This window comes from Molothrus ater, chromosome 8, assembly GCF_012460135.2.
Source record: "Molothrus ater isolate BHLD 08-10-18 breed brown headed cowbird chromosome 8, BPBGC_Mater_1.1, whole genome shotgun sequence".
Taxonomy (NCBI): domain Eukaryota; kingdom Metazoa; phylum Chordata; class Aves; order Passeriformes; family Icteridae; genus Molothrus; species Molothrus ater.
In genome coordinates, this window is record NC_050485.2 from 30,242,239 (window position 1) to 30,254,409 (window position 12,171).

Genomic DNA, 12,171 nt, shown 5'->3' on the forward strand with positions numbered 1-12,171 from the left:
GAAATCAGGTTGTCCCAAAGTAGTTGGCACTGGGAATGGGAATGGATTCCATAGCTTCTCCCAAAAAAAACACCAAAGCTCTTACAAGCAACCACCCAGAAACTTCTGACTAACAGCAGCCTGACATGGCCCCAGCCTTTATATTCATCCACCCAAATCCACACACCTCCAGCACCCCAAGAAAGCCACCTGACAGGAAACAGAGGTCCCTGGAAGCTCCCATCCATGCTCTCTGTGCCTCTGCAGACACCAACATTCCCTCGACTTGCGCTGTGCCACCACAGGCTGCTCCTGGTTACCAAGACAGAGCACAAGCCCCACGGCACAAGAGCAAGCCCAGGGCTCCACTTTGCCAGGCACAAACATTTCATGGGTATTTCAGGTGTTTCTAATCCCTCCTGTTCTGTAGGAGGTGTTAGATCATTTCTGTCAACACACACACCCTCGCTTCCAGGCAGGGGCCTGGGAGGAAATCAATTTATTCTTTGTTTATTCTCCTCTCTTGGATCCCAACTGCCCTCATGGAAATCTGAGGGGCTCCTATGGAGACCAGACAGTCCTTTCCCCATTTTATCAGTCCCACACACCAAACTGTCCCCTCAAAGCCCCAGCCCAGGGGGGACACACCAGACAGGGAGCACCACAAAGCTTTCCACTTAACCATTCACGAGGAGCCCCCGGGGGAGCTCCCAGAGCAGAGCTTTGGGCTGGAGCAGAGACAGTTCCTGAAACCCCAGAGCAGAGAGGCAGTGACTTAATGACAGTTCAGCCCATGAATCCAGAATAGCAACTCGTTTGTTGTCTGAAGCTGGAATCCACTTTGTGTGATGACAGATAGCTTAGGAGAAGCAGATCCTGCCTGCCAAGAGAACTTCAAAAAGGACAAGGGGAAAACAAAAATCTGGCTACAAACCAAATGCTTTGCTAAACCTAGATAACACACTGTTTACCAACAGCAAACTAGATTAGGGGAGGGGAAAAAAAGGATTTATGCAAATGTTCTTAATTTAATAATTATCATCAGATATGGCTTTGTTTCTTCCATGTAATTTGTGTAATACAAATAAAGTACAAGGGCTCTCTTCCCCCTATAGGAAATGAGAATTATTAAACATTGCACCGAAAAGAGAAGGAATGTGTTTATTGACATGAAAAATGATCCTGCGGATACAAAAGCTTTTGTATGTTAATTGCTAAATGTCAGAGCAATTTAGAAAGTGGTTGCAGAAGGAAAGAATTCCTTTCCAAAACAGAAGTGGCTTTTCCTCATCCACCATCCTGATTCAAGGCTGCATCTTGAAAGTATTTATGGCTGTGTTTTGATCGGTGACATTGGGTTAGTACCCAAAAACATCCTCACTTCATATTGATGTGGTTACTTGCTAGGAGGCATAAAGGAAGTGAAGGATTTCCTCCCAGTTTTATTACTGAATGCTCAAAATGTTTCCTGGGGTAAACAGCACTAAAAACATCTGTTTTTTTTTTTTTTTTTTCTTTTTGGAAACAAAAGGAGAACAACAGTAGCAACCAGGGAATGGAAAAATCCCAGTCTGGAGTGGTGCTGTGAAAAAGGTTTTGCTCTGGAAGAGGGAAGGGGAACAACCGCAGGTGTCCTGGGCTGATAGATACACTCAGCAGCACTGAGAGTCTCTGCATGTGGTGTCTCTGGTCTTCTGTCCTGCTCCACAAAGGAGAAGAGAAATAGAAACTGTGTGATTCAGCTGCCAGACAGTTAGAGATGCTTCAGTAAATTAAACTTTGGACTGGAAAATGAAGGAGCTTCTTAACATCTTTAATTACAGCCTGTTGATTTACTGCTCCGGGTGGGGAAACAAACCAACAAACCCAAACCTTTGCAGTCCTGATGGAGAAAGACAGACAAAGAAAACTTACCATGCATTCATGAGCATATTTCAGCGGGAAATGAATACACTCCATCCAAAACGTCTTTGTGAGCCATGCAAACACTTAGAGCAGCAAAGCAGCCACCAGCAGAACCAGTAGTTGCACTGAGTTAAAAAACAGGACAAGTTTCACCATGATAAAACAACAGAACCTGCAGAACAGCCCGTGGGGCTCTCCCTCATCCAGCATCTCCTGGACAACCTCTGCCTGTAAAACCTGAGGACAGCTTAACCAGCACAGAGGGAAGGTTGATGTGTCATGGGATGCCTGCCAAGCCACCCCTTCCATGTGCAAAACCTTTTTCTCTGCCAAACCAGAGCCAGCCATGGCCATGGAGAACTCTCCTTTCCTAAGTTTCTCCTCAAAAGCTGCTATTTCCACAGCTCTGCAAAAGTGGTCTGTCAAATTAACATTTCTTATCTCAAAATTTACATACAAATACATACTGTATAAACCTTCTATCAAAATTTAAAACTTCTCTATAAATTCATTTCCCACAGTGTCATGGACAATCCATGGCTTTCCCTGGAGGAAATGATACAGTTTAATGACTTATCTGGTAAGCTGGGCTTATCCATAAAAATTTATTTATTCCAGTTATAGAGCAAGGAATGCAGGTGATGCCAACAGCCCTGCAAGTCTCTTACTGTTAGGCTGGACAGTAAGAAAAAGTTTTAAGAAGAAAATGGTTTTATTTTGTGTGTTCTCTAGGTTATATACTCTTAACAAAGCATGATTTTAAGTTATTAACTACATCATAATAAGTTATTATATTTATTTGTGTAAAGTAATTAGCATCAATATAATTGGTAAAAGTTTCATAGAAATTTAATAAGGCACATATACACACTTACTTATGCGCATAGTCTAGCTTACCAAAATTTTCATGTATCTCTTTTAATTTTAATTTAATTTTTTTAATTTTTTAATTAAGAATTTTTTTAATTCTTATGTTGACAGCTTTGTCTTCTTCTTTGCTATGGATACACTCAAAAATCACCAACTGTTATTTCTTCTGCTAACTCAGTTTTGCTTGTAGACCAGCTGCAAAGCCCCTCCATACTTCCCCCTTCATGTATTTGAGTAACAAATACAGCTGATGAGGATTTTTGTAGGATAATTAATTTTTTACTAGTTAGTTTATTTCATACTAGTGTACAGGGGAACAAGGTGCCTCTGGAAGTACTGAATTAGCAGGGTGCCCAGGCAAAGGAAGGAAGGAGTGATGAATCTGACTCCATGTTCTCAGAGGGCTAATTTATTATTTTATGATACTAAATTATATTAAAGAATACTATACTAACTAAAGAATACAGAAAGAATACTTACAGAAGGCTAATAATAAAAACTTGTGACTCTTTCCAGAGCCTCAAGACAGCTTGGCCCTGATTGGCCTAAGAGTCAAAACAATTCACATGAAACCAATGAACCAATCACCTGTGGGTAAACAATCCAAACACATTCCACATGAGCACAATGCAGGAGAAGCAAATAATATCATTATGTTTTCCTTTTTCTCTGAGGCTTCTCAGGTGAAAAACCCTGGGCGAAGGGATTTTTCCAGAGAATGTGAATGTCCTGTGGCAGCACCTGTGCGGCTGCAGTCACACAGCTCTGCTCTTGTGTTCCCCTGGCACTGCTGGGGCTGCACTTGTGCTTCTCCATTGATCCTGGTGCATTCAGGCAGAAGGACCACAGACAGCCCTTGGATCTCTACTCTCTTCTAAGAAACTGCAAAACTTAGAGGATGAAGAAAACTGCCACCAAGACCATTTAAAGGCTGGGGAGGAGGAACTGCTTCCAGTGAGAAATTTGATGGGCAGGATTTATTGAGCTTATCAAAGAGAAGACCAAGGGTGACTTGATTACAGGGTATTAAGTACCTCCATGGAGAGAAAAAAGCAGCCATAAAGGGCTCTTTAATCTAGCAGGGAAAGGCTTTGCAAGAGCCCATGGCTGGGAGCTAAAGCCAGACAACTTCAAACAGAAAACACAGCGCAGGTTTTTAACAGCGAGAGCAAGCTGGCAAAGGATGGGGCAGATTCCTCAGTCCATCCTGAAGAATGCTGCACAGCTGCCTCCATTCCCAGCAAGGGCCAGGCCTGCAAGGAGCACTGCTGAGATCCTTCCCCTGCACTCAGCAGAGCTGGAGCCATGGGAGATGCTGGAAAGGGAAGGGACTGGAGCTCCCAGAGCCACCTTGGGAAGGAGCACCTGGCTCTGCACCATGGCCCGGTGAGAGATGAGCAGCAAGGAACTGTTACTGCTACAGAAGAGGAAAAGATTCCTTGCAGGTCTTTAACAGATAAATGTGAAGTCAGCCTTCATCAAAAATAATTCAAATTTAGTGACTGATTTTGGCTTTCCACCTTCAGAGCAAGATTGAAGGAATATTCAAGGACAGGGTTTTGGCTACTGCTTTGTAAAGCATTTGGTATCCTAGTCATGTTTGGGATTCTTCCTCCTGCCTGACTAATTATTTCTATTTCCTGTTTTCTTTGAAATTGCTACAATGTTCTGCATTGCTGGAATCTGAAATATTGTTTCATGGAACATGATGGTATTTGTGCATACCACAAACTCCAGAGATGCCAAATTCCTTTTTGTGCTACTGCTCCAGCTCTTGAAAAAATATTTCCCACCTCCAACAAATATCAACAGAAGAGCGTGAAAACTTCAAACATAAGAAACATTAAAAAAATGTTTAACCACTGAAACAAAAAACCAGTGATGAAAAATGGTATTTCTCTATTTAGACTCACTGCCTGCCTTATTCTGCACTCAGACAATCTGGCAAAAAAAAAACTTTGGTGGCTATTCATTTCATGAATTCATTTTATTTCAAAACATGGTGATTTCCTTCAGCTGAAAGAAAAGTCTTGCAATTAAAGCAGAAGACAGGGAAATTGTGGATTTTTCCTAACACTACCACTGATTAAGAGATGGGCCCACTATCACATAGATGATTTCTCTTTCACTGAAAAAAAAAATCAAAAAAGTTATAATATTCAGTTCCAGGAAATTCAGCTTTTTGTACTTTCACATCTGCAACGAGATGCAGGGTCAGCTGATGGGAAGCCAGATGTATTTCAACTCTTGGTTATATCCTCTTGAACAGTAACTTCAGGGTTTTTTTTTTTTTTGTATAAAAATCTGTGACTCTTCCAGTAAACTCCCACTGAAATTCCACTTTTTAGGTACTTTCCTGTGCTGCAGCCTGCACATGTGTTGTACAGTCTTTGTCCCCTCCTCATACCCAGGAAGGTTCTGTCCTGCTTCTGTGTCCTTCTCCCCACACACCACTCCTATTCCCATCATTAATGGCTGATAAATAGCTAATGAGTGGCTTGGACATTAGGGCCTCCCTTTCCATCTGGGCTACATGCTATTTTACAGGCCCTGCTAAATCTTTATTAGATTTGGGTGTACATTATTGATTTAGGTAGATGAGGTCGTTGTAACCTCATCTCAAAGAGAAAGGAAGCAGGAGAAGCCAAATGTAATTCAGCTGTTATTTTCTGTAGCACTGCAAATCAATAGCAGGGAAAAGTCACAACAAAACCAAAAAGTGTCCATTACAAAAAAAAAAAAGAGTCATAACTGGACCTTAAACCAAATGCAATGGTCTTACAGGCACTTGGAAGCAAGGAACTGAAACAGGCTATAAAAGTTAAGAGCTTTTCCCATTTTAGCACTACAGAATAGGTGGTAGGTTCTAGTGAAGAGACAATGTTAATAAAATACCAGGCTGTTCCTAGGGCAAAGTGACATCTATTTATAGAATAAGAACACTTTACACAGTGATAGCTTAATAAAAGGGCGTCTTTTGGTTAAGTTATTTTTGCTCCTGTTAAATGGCCATATCAGCACCTGCAGCTCTAAAAAAGAAAAACTCAGGCTTTATACTAAGCACTTTTGAGCATCCTGTCAGAGGTAACTTAAGCACAGAAATCCCCCAGAAAGTCTGGGTCTGGCATTCAGGGCTGGTCCCTCTGAAAGACTTCAACCACACTGTTCACCACTTATAACCTATGGATGTGAACATCAAGGGTGTACATGGGTTCAAAAGACCTTGCATAAATACATGAAAAAGGAGCCTGAGGTGTCACATTCACATTCTCTGGAAAAATCCCTTTGCCCAGGATTTTTCTCCTGAGAAGCTGAGAAGCCTCAGAGAAAAGGAAAACAATAATTATGTGATTTGCTTCTCCTGTGTTGTGCTCATGTGGAATGTGTTTGGAGATTATTTCATTGGATTCTGCTGTGAGTTGTTTTCACTCCTTGGCCAATCAGGGCCAAGCTGTGTTGGGACTCTGGAGAGAGTCACAAGTTTTTATTATCTTTTTAACCTTCTGTAAGTATTCTTTCTGTATTCTTTAGTATAGTTGTAGTATAGTATTCTTTAATATAATACAGTATCATAAAACAACAAATTAGCCTTCTGAGAACATGGAGTCAGATTCATCATTCAAATGTAATTCAGCTGTTATTTTCTGTAGCACTGCAAATCAATAGCAGGGGAAAAGTCACAACAAAACCAAAAAGTCTAGGGGCGACACAAATACAATATGGGGGTACTTTGGGAAAGAACTCCTTGCACAGATGTGTGCAAGAGCTGTGTGTTCATCCTCCCCTAAGGCCATTCCATGCACAGGGCAAGGTGAGCCAAGGGGGAGGACAGCACTGGCACAGCTGCTGTGTTCACTGGTGGCTGTGTGCCCCTTCCTGCTGTTCCCAGCCGTGGTGCCAGGCCAGGCTGTCCCCCCAGCTCACAGCTGTCACTTCGAGGCACAGGTGACCCCAAGCTGTGCACCTGCCCCTGAGACAGAGGTGCCAACTCCAGATCAGCACCCCCTTAGCCCTCCCCATCTGGCCCCCATGAGAGAGGGCCTCTCTCTTCATCCTCTCTTTTGGAGAATGCAGCCCAGGGTGGCAAATTCCAGCAGGCAGCAGAGCACTTAGCCAAACTCACAAAGGACTCGTGTATTGTATGCCTAATCCAGGGGCATTTTGGGATTCCCATCCTAAAGCCACAAACCAAACCACACAAAAGCCATTTTCACCTGGGCTGGGGGGTGTTGTTCCCTCTTAATGCACCGTGACAGGCTGCCTGGCTGCTTCCAAGTCACAGCTCTTTGATCTCCCCATTCTAAAGGAATATGAGATTCAGGACTGCTGGTTCTATCCAGGAGCTGTCAAGTTCCACTAATCTGCCTCCCTTTCACATGACAGCCAGCTGGTGTTTGCCTCTGCAGCCACATTCTGGTGTGGAATTCCAAAGTCAGGGAGCCTGGAGCTGCCATCAGGGGCCTTGGGGCACCTGCACACAGTCAGCTCCTGCAGAACCGTGTCCAGTTTATGCCCAGGTCTGTGCAAACCCCTCTGTCCTGTTTAGCAGGTGGATTTGGCTGCCTGGAAGGATTCCAGGCTGGCAGCTCAGCTCTCTCCCTGCGTGGAGCCCTGGCAACTCAGCAGTGCAAGATCCAAACTCTTTTTTCACCCCTGTGTTCCACCTGATATGATCGATGCTGGTGTGAGAGCTCATTTTCAGTAGCACTAAATGCTCAGCTCATCAGTGTGTGATAACAGCCACATAGGGATCTCTCTCTCTGTTTTCTGGCAACAGAAACCATGACAGAGCACAATATATTCCATTCTACTGCCCCTGTGACCAGCCCAGCCAGGCACTGCCACCTCACTGCCCACCAAGCACAGGTACATCTCCAACCCTTCGCTTTAAACCAGCCAGAGAGCCAACACCCTGTGAAGCCATGTGATTCTAAGACACTGGAGAAGAACTTGGAGAATTTTGAAGTTGTCCACACCCCCAGGCACTTCTGCATGATGCTGAGTGCACCAGCCTGGGCTGTTTTGGAGCTCACACCAGAGGATCCCTGCTATGCTGCAGCTGAGCACTGAATGCAATCCTCTCCAACAGTGAGGTCTGGGACACTCATAAGAAAATGTGACCATATCTGTCCAAAATATAATTGAGAAACTACTGCCACAGGGGCAGCACATGGTAGCCTTCATTTACCATTTCATGGTTTCACAAAAAGGTCAAAACACACTAAAAAGGCCAAAACATGCCTTCACCAAACTGGTTTGAGTGAAAAGTTGGGTATTTCTATCTGGTGTCAGGGATCACTCACCTGTCTCCAGCTCTTTCCAGATGTGCAGTAAGAGCACAGTTCCTAGTCTTCCTCATCTTCCAAAGACCAGAAACATCCTTGGCTAAAACCACAACAAATTACAGCAGCCACCATCACCACAGCTGAATGTGCAAGCCACACATGCAGTGAGTGTGAGTTTTATGTGGCCATGTGGATGCTCATTTTCTAGATAAGAAGACAAGGAGAAGCTATAAAATGAAAGGTTTTTTGTTTGACCCAGTCAGGGTCTTCATGCACTCTTCATTCCCTCACTCCAACATAAAACCAATTCTCTCTTGTTGGACTTTGCTGCTGCTGCAGCCAGAACTTCCTTTTTGCCTCATTAGCCAGAGCAGTGGCTAGTTTTAAAGCTTTGCTAACACTTCCTTCCTTCTCCCCATCCATAATGCTCCATCAGACATCATCGCGGATCAGTGAGAAAATAATGAAGAAAAATGTACATTCGACAGTTTGCTGAGACTGCCTGCTCTGCTAGTCTCAATTCTGCTTTTTCTTAATTCCTGAAGCACTTCTGGCAGGCAGTACCCACTCTGCAGCAGCAAGCAGCACTCCTGGAATCCCAGAACCCCAGGGCTGTTTCCACACAGCAGCAGAGGGAGATGCTGCAGTGGACCTGGCAGTTCTGGTCCTTGGAGTTCCCACTGGCCACGTCTCTGCTCCCTATGGATACACCTGAACATGTGCATGGAGCTCAGGGCTCCTCAGACACTCACCAGCATCTGTGCCAGGGAGACACAAGCTGTGAAAAGAGCCAAAATGGGAAGAAACTGGGAAGAAATACACCATGTAGTTACCCATCAGTGTACACAGCTTATTCCCTCCTCACCACCAGGCATCCAAAGAAATCCTTGAGTCACACTGCCAAAACAGCAGTGACATTTCAAAGTAGCCACATTCAGATTAACCAGCAGTTTTGTTGGCTCCAAAAGAGTCAACACAAGCTGATCTTACAGCCCCAGACACACCAGGCCTCCTGCTGCCATTTATGTGGCCACAAACAGAGATCAGAGCCTTATTTTCTCATCCTTCACCACTCAGCAACTGCACTGGCTCCCTGCTTGGCCCAGACCCAAAACCAACATTTTCTGCTGCAAACACAGAACTTGTGGCCACCTGGGCTGTTGTGCTCCACTGGTTCTCACTCAGAGCTGTGTTCCCTACGGTTACAAACTGGGGTAGATAAGAGGGATCATGACAAAACAAACACCAGCAGGTCATCCTTAATTCAGAAATTGCATTCTCTGTGTTCCCAACCACCACCATCAGACACCTCATCCTTCAATGTATAGACACTTTCCAACCTGCAGACCAAGAACCCTGGGGAATCCTGAGATAATTCTACAAAGGGTAATTAAGAAAAGTGAGTCTGCTGTTAATGGCCTTAAATTAGCTCTATGGGCATCCATGTACTCACTGAAAAGTATTTTTAATAAGAGGAAAAGAAGGTTTACATGGACACTCACTGCACAAAGAGTTCCTTCTCCAGAGTGGCAGAAGTCAGAGGCATCTTCTTGTCCCCTCTCCTGCCCACATCACATCCCTGTGACTGTCCCTGTGCGTTGCTGACCAGCTCTGTATGTGGTGACCTCCTGTGTGCTGTTGTTTTGCATAAGCTCAGCCCATAAGAAACAAAATCAAACAGCAAAAGATCACTGCACTGAGATATAAGCAGAAGAAAACTTCTTTCCTAAAGCTGAAGTTCATAAAATTGAAAACAAACTAACCTAAGACAGCTCCTGTAACACAATATCACTGATCAAATATTACAACAGCTCTCTCTAAGAGAAGCCCCTTGCCTTGCCACATGTGCCCAGTCCTCTCTAAACTTCATTAAAGTCTAGTAAAAAATAAATAAGATAAATATCATTTGCATGTATTATAGGAATTAGAAGGGATTGCCAGATGGGGAGCTCTCCTCCAGCAGGGCTGCTGTTTTCCAGGAGAGACAAGCACTGGCACTACCCAGCTGTTTGGGGCCTGTGCTGCTCCCACTCCTGGAAAACCATCGCCCCTGGCTTCTCCCTGTAATTAGTTGGTGCTAATACCCTTGGCAGGGCTCTGGAAAAGTCACATTCTGAGAGATCACCCTTGTGAGCAGCTGCACTCAGGAGACAGAACGTCACCACTGCAAGCTGTCAGCCAATTCATCTCCAGCAAAAGTCAGCCTGGCCAGAAACTGGGAGTTCTTTATCTCAGGACAGCAGACTGAGCGGGGCTTTAATTACTGAGCTATGCTAATGAGCCTGGTTTGTGACACGAGGTGCTCGGTGGTGGCTCTGTTTGAGAGCACAGCACTGTCACCCCCCCGAGGGCACGCACAATCAGCTTAAAGCTGCAGCCGGTCTGGATGCAGAGGAGAAACCATGCAGGGGTCCCCTCAGCGTGGCACCTTATCAAAGGCATCATTAGCAGCTGCTCCTGGAGTGGCAGGAGCCTCTCCTGGGTCAGCTCCGTTCACTTCCCTCCTTTCTTCCCTCCCTTCACAGGTTTTTGGGTTTTTTTTTTTCCTTAAATTGTGAGTTCTGTAAACATCGCTGCCAAATCATCTGCAGGGGAACAAAATGATACCAAGAATTCAGTGTTTCCTCACAGATAAGAGCTGTGTCTGGTTTTAAAAGGAGTTAAAACACATTGTGCCAGGGGAAAAGCAAACAAAAGAACATCAGCTGAAGTTTCTTGCTGACTTCTTGAGTCAAACTCTACTTTAGCCTGCATTCCACTTTTTTCCTTTTGGGTTAGGGCCTGCAGTAATGAAAACAGTTATTTTAACACTCATATTTTGGAAAATAATCACAGAATGGGAGGGATGTTAAGGATCATGTAGCTTCAACCCCACTGCCATGGGTAGGGAACCCATCAGGTCACTGAGAGCCTGATCTTCAATACCTCCAGGGATGGGGGATCCACAGCCTCCCTGGGCAAAATAACAGCCCAGGTGGACACAAGGCTAGAGACTTCCTTGTCCAGATATCAAATGTTGTTTCATTTGCCCCATTAATGACAAGGCTTGCTTGCCACAGAAAGCCCAAGCCACATTTCCATGGGTAAGGCTGGTGCTCAGCACCTTTAAAAATCATTAGTACTTAAATGTGGCATTATTATTCTTCTGGCATTACCCAGGGAGGTGTGCAGGCATCACAGAGCCCAGGCACTCTGCAAACATCCATTTCCCCAGTCCCTGAGATCTTCTAACCTGGGGGCCCAACCCTGCACACACTTGAGTAACCACCAGCATCTCATGGCCCCACTGAAATCAGCACAACTGATGAATGGAATGAAATCAGTAATTACCCATGTGCTTAATTATTTGCAGAACTGGGGGCTAAGTGCTTCATTTTGAGCTTTATGCCTGAAAATATTGGTTCTAATCTAGAGTGCCTCACTTTGCACTCAGTCCCACGAGGAGCAGCATGGTCTGGCCTAATTAAGCAAAAGCACTTAAAGTGTTTAACTTTAGTATGTGAACAAACCCATTGACTGAACACTGCATTGCTTGGCTTGGATGGCAGGATGGCCCCCTCAGCCCAGGTGTTAGGGGGACAAAACTGAGGGAAACACGACCCAAACCCTAAACCTGTCCAAGGCCAGGTGCTCAGGGTGTTGGACACCCCAAGGCTCCCCTGGTGGGACAGGCAGGAGTCCTGGCAGGGCTCAGGATCCACCCATGGGTCCCCCATTCCCATCCTGGGCAGCATCCAGGCCTGTCTGTGCAAGGGGGTGCACAGAGGCAGTGCTGGGATTGAGAGAGAAGCTGCAAATGTTCTCTGTAATTCACTGACTGGAAGCCCTCGTGCTCAAAAGCTGATCCCTGATTTAACACTCGCCACAGCTCCCACTCCGCAGCAGGGGCACAGCCCAGATGTCCCTGGGGACATCCCTCACTGCCACACAGGGACAGGCACCTTCCAGGGACACAGGCCTTGCAGCCAGACCCCTCTGCACCTCTGCTTCCATCTCTTTTTTTCGTTTTTTGTTTTTTTCCCCAGGCTGAGGAATACCTGGAATGGCTTGTGCATGAGGAGACCCAGCTCTCCCCAGGCCTGGGCTACCTGGGACAAAGCCTCCAACCGTGGCTTGCTTCTTACAAGCCCTA